Genomic DNA, 5,474 nt, shown 5'->3' on the forward strand with positions numbered 1-5,474 from the left:
ACCCCTCCCCTCCTCACCCCCTCTCCTCCTCACCCCTCCCCTCCTCTCCCCTCACCCCTCCCCTCCTCACCCCTCACCCCTCACTTATCTGAAGTTTTCCTTGTGACTGTACTGTATCTTAATCTTACATTATTTTACATAAACATAAGGTGCTGTAAAGTAACACTGTATTTCAGGGGTGCTGTGGATGAAAATGTTGTTTACAGGGGTGCCCTGAGACCAAAGTGTTTGAAAACCTGTCCTAGTGTATACGTTCAAGTGTATATTCATATTATGTGACGTTCATGTGTGTTCACATGTGTGTTCAGCTCTATGTGAGAATGATGTCCTGTTGAACCACAAGTATTCAATTAATGGGCATGTTGTTCATAAAAATATTGTCTGATTTTCATTTTGTCCTATAAGCATGAGCAATATTGCCAAGTATTAAATAAAATAGTTTTTTTACTTGAATTTCAGCTAAATCATTAAAAACGCCTAGCTCTTTCAGTGTTTAATGTGATATAGCAAAGCAAGAATGCAAACATTTACCATATATATCATATGAATTGTTTGGTATTGAGTCAAAGTCAATGTATCATGATGATTTGTTAAGTTAAAATTTATATTAGTGTTGTTTTTTTTAAACCAAATACCCCCCGGGTCAAAATGACCCGAACAGAACGAAGGTGTAGTGAATCTGAACAGAACTTAAGGGTTAAAGGAGTAGTTTAAAGATAAAACGACAAATGTATGTGAAGATGCTGCTCCATAAAGCTTTAACCCATTCAGGCCGGGTACACATTTTAGTGTATGGGAGGGGCTTACAGTACATGTACAGTATGTTGCAACATATTTGTTTTTGTAGGCTAATTTCTGATTTAGGAGGTTAGGCCTAAATGGGTTAAACCAAATTAGGTATGAAATTTGACGAGCACAACTGTTCTCACAGATCTTGAAGTTTATGTATTTATTTGTTATTTATTTATGAATGTTGTTTTTGAGGTTCTTTGTAAGCTGTGTTAAATAAATGTATGTATGTATGAAATTGATATATGATTTTGCTCACTTTTATATACTGTTTTTATATGGCATGTGCTGTGAGAACCTGGCTGAAATTCACCATGACCATGCATCCTTTCCAGGCAAAGTTAATGTACCTACCAGCTTAAACCAGCCTAGACCAGCTACCAGCTAATAATACCAGTTTAAACCATCTACCAGCATAGACCAGCTAAACCTGAACCATCTTAGACCAGCTAATAATACCAGCTATACCAGCTACCAGCTTTAACCAGCTTTGACCAGCTAAACCTAAACCAGCTTTGACCAGCTAATAATACCAGCTTAAACCAGCTACCAGCTAAACCAAAACCAGCTAATAACACCAGCTTAAACCAGCATAGACCAGCTAAACCTACCAGCATAAAGCTGGTCAAAAAGCAAGATGGCGGTGAAAACCTACCCTTAAGCTGGTCCAGCTAAGACCAGCAAAAAGTAGCTGGTTTTAGCTGGACCAGCTTAAGCTGGTTTTAGCTGTTTTTTTCAGCAGGGGGTACGTGTATTTTTCATTCAGTAGGTGGGGGTAAGTGGGGAACATAGAACCTGGGGAACATAGAACCTTTTTTTGCGGGGGTAAATAGGGAACATAGAACCTGGGGAACATAGGAAACTAGAAAAGAAAATTTCTAAGAAATTTTAAGTGTGCCTGCAGCTCGCTAAGTCTGTGCAACCTTGTGTAGCGGTTGGTGTTAGCATTAGCGTTATTAACATTAGCATTTTTTTGCATAAACGTTAACATTATTGTTCTTCATATGACACCACCCACATGTCTGTACGACAAACGGTTCACGAGAAAACGGGTCACTTCCTGTTTGGTGAGGGGCACTTCCTGTTTGGCGAAATAGGCCCCAATTAAGTTTAAGGACTCTTAATCTTGTCATTTGACGCAACCCGCGTGTCTGTATGACAAACGGTTCACGAGATCAAGGGTCACTTCCTGTTTGGTGAGGGGCACTTCCTGTTTGGCGAAATAGGCCCCAATTAAGGTCATGGACGATTAATGAATTAAAGCTGCAAGCAGCGATGACCGGGCCCTCGCAGCTCTACCCACGTCACAAGGCCAGCAGCCAATCAGAAACCAAACAGGAAGTCAGCCATTTCGACTAATTAGTGGCGTTTTGGCGCATTTTTGGCCGTTATCACGGGTCGCACTTTAACGACAGTTTTGTGAGAAAAAAAAAGTTTTTTGAGAAAAAAAAAAGTTTTTTGAGAAAAAAAAAAGTTTTTTGAGGAAAAAAAAAAATTTGAGAAAAAAAAATTGAGAGAAAAAAATGTGAGAAAAAAAAATTGAGAAAAAAAATTTTTGAGAAAAAAAATTGAGAAAAAAAAAATTAAGAAAAAAAAATTTGAGAAAAAATTTTTTTGAGAAAAAAACATTTTTGAGAAAAAAAAAATTGAGAAAAAAAAAATTTGAGAAAAAAAAATTTAAGAAAAAAACATTTTTGAGAAAAAAAATTTTTTGAGAAAAAAAAATTTTGAGAAAAAAAAAATTATGACACCAGCCGCGAGTCTGTACGACAAACGGTTCATGAGTTATAGAGGCACTTCCTGTTACAGAGGGGGCGGGGCTTAATCAATTACAGCTCATCCCTATTGGCCGGAAAAAGACCAAAGTTGTGTGTGCATTTTAAAGTTTAAATCACGTTGCTAGGCAAAAGTATGGCAGAGTTATGTGGCGCCAAAGTTTCAGGTTTTTTTTCGGAGTCCCCCATTCTAAGTCAATGGGGTTTTTGGGCGTCGTTTTTTGCGAATTACATCGCAATCGTATCGCGGATCGGAAAGAAAAGTAATAGCACACCATTCCCCGGCCGAGCCGCACGTTTTGATGTGTATATTGCGGGGGTGGCGTAAATCGTGCGGCAGTTATTACGTGCCGAAATTTCCCCCATTCTAAGTGAATGGGGTTTTTTGGCGTCGTTTTTTGCGAATTACGTCGCAATGGTAACGCGGATCGGAAAGAAAAGTAATAGCACACCATTCCCGGCCGAGCCGCACGTTTTGATGTATATATTGCGGCGGTGGCGTAAATTGTGCGGCAGTTATTACGAGCAGAAATTTGCAAGAACATTACTTACTGACTGACTGACTGACTGACTTAAGTATGGCGGATTACAATAAGTGTTCTGCTATTGCATAGCAGGCACACTTAATGAGCTCAGTACGGTGTTTCTCAAAGGGACCCCCGGGGTTCCTCCAGTGGGTTCTAAATGGACCCTTACAGGTCCATGTGTTTCTATTTATTCATTCTCCAGAACCAACCGTCTCAGTTCAGTCAGTGTGTTGGTGTTTGCATGACTTTCATCATTAAGTGTGCCTGCCATGCAACGCAATGGCAAAACACTTATTGTAATCCGCCATACTTAAGTCATTAATTAAGTGTGCCTGCTATGCAATAGCAAAACACTTATTGTAATCCGCCATACTTAATTAAGTCCATAGTTTCGCCACAAATTTCTGCACGTAATAACTGCCGCACAATTTACGCCACCGCCGCAATATATACATCAAAACGTGCGGCTCGGCCGGGAATAGGTTGCTATTACTTTTCTTTCCGATCCGCGTTACCATTGCGACGTAATTCGCAAAAAACGACGCCAAAAAACCCCATTGACTTAGAATGGGGGAAACTTCGGCACGTAATAACTGCCGCACGATTTACGCCACCCCCGCAATATATACATCAAAATGTGCGGCTCGGCCGGGAATGGTGTGCTATTACTTTTCTTTCCGATCCGCTTTACGATTGCGATGTAATCCGCAAAAAACAACGCCCAAAAACTCCATTGACTTTGAATGGGGGACTCCGAAAAAAACCCAGAAACTTTGGCGCCACATAACTCTGCCATACTTTTGCCTAGCAACGTCATTTAAAATGTAAAATGCTCACACAACTTTGGTCTTTTTCCGACCAATAGGGATGAGCTGTAATTGATTAAGCCCCGCCCCCTCTTTAACAGGAAGTGCCCTTCACCAAACAGGAAGTGCCTCTATAACTCATGAACCGTTTGTCGTACAGACTCGCGGCTGGTGTCATACCTTTTCTTTTTTTCTCAATTTTTTTTTCTCAAATTTTTTTTTCTCAAATTTTTTTTTTCTCAAAATTTTTTTTCTCAAAATTTTTTTTCTCAAAAATTTTTTTTCTCAATTTTTTTTTTCTCCAAATTTTTTTTTTCTCAAAAAATTTTTTTCTCAAAAAAATTTTTTTCTCACATTTTTTTTTCTCAAAACATTTTTTTTCTCAATTTTTTTTTCTCAAAATTTTTTTTTTCTCAACATTTTTTTTCTCAATTTTTTTTTTCTCACATTTTTTTTTTCTCAATTTTTTTTTTCTCAAATTTTTTTTTCCCAGAAACTTTGGCGCCACATAACTCTGCCATACTTTTGCCTAGCAACGTCATTTAAAATGTAAAATGCTCACACAACTTTGGTCTTTTTCCGACCAATAGGGATAAGCTGTAATTGATTAAGCCCCGCCCCCTCTTTAACAGGAAGTGCCCTTCACCAAACAGGAAGTGCCTCTATAACTCATGAACCGTTTGTCGTACAGACTCGCGGCTGGTGTCATACCTTTTCTTTTTTTCTCAATTTTTTTTTCTCAAATTTTTTTTTTTCTCAAATTTTTTTTTTCTCAAATTTTTTTTTTCTCAAAATTTTTTTTCTCAAATTTTTTTTTCTCAAAATTTTTTTTTTCTCAATTTTTTTTTTCTCCAAATTTTTTTTTTCTCAAAAATTTTTTTTCTCAAAAAAATTTTTTCCTCATTTTTTTTCTCAATTTTTTTTTTCTCAAAATTTTTTTTTCTCAATTTTTTTTTTTCTCACATTTTTTTTTCTCAAAATTTTTTTTTCTCACATTTTTTTTTTCAAAATTTCTTTTTCTCAAAAAAGTTTTTTTCTCAAATTTTTTTTTTCTCAAAACAATTTTTTCTCAAAAAACTGTCGTTAAAGTGCGACCCGTCATAACGGCCAAAAATGCTCCAAAACGCCACTAATTAGTCGAAATGGCTGACTTCCTGTTTGGTTTCTGATTGGCTGCTGGCCTTGTGACGTGGGTAGAGCTGCGAGGGCCCGGTCATCGCTGCTTGCAGCTTTAATTCATTAATCGTCCATGACCTTAATTGGGGCCTATTTCGCCAAACAGGAAGTGCCCCTCACCAAACAGGAAGTGACCCTTGATCTCGTGAACCGTTTGTCATACAGACACGCGGGTTGCGTCAAATGAAATAACGCTAATGCTAACACCAACCGCTACACAAGGTTGCACAGACTTAGCGAGCTGCAGGCACACTTAAAATTTCTTAGAAATTTTCTCTTCTAGTTGACTGATTATTGTTGTGATCACTGAAGTGTGGTTACCCAATGTGACCACGGGGTGGCATCTAAGTGCAGCATCATGTAGTTTGCTTGTTTGTGCTTGTTTTTTGTTCTACTAATAC

The sequence above is a fragment of the Nannobrachium achirus genome (assembly GCF_963921795.1).
Source record: "Nannobrachium achirus genome assembly, chromosome: 1".
In the NCBI taxonomy this organism is placed as follows: domain Eukaryota; kingdom Metazoa; phylum Chordata; class Actinopteri; order Myctophiformes; family Myctophidae; genus Nannobrachium; species Nannobrachium achirus.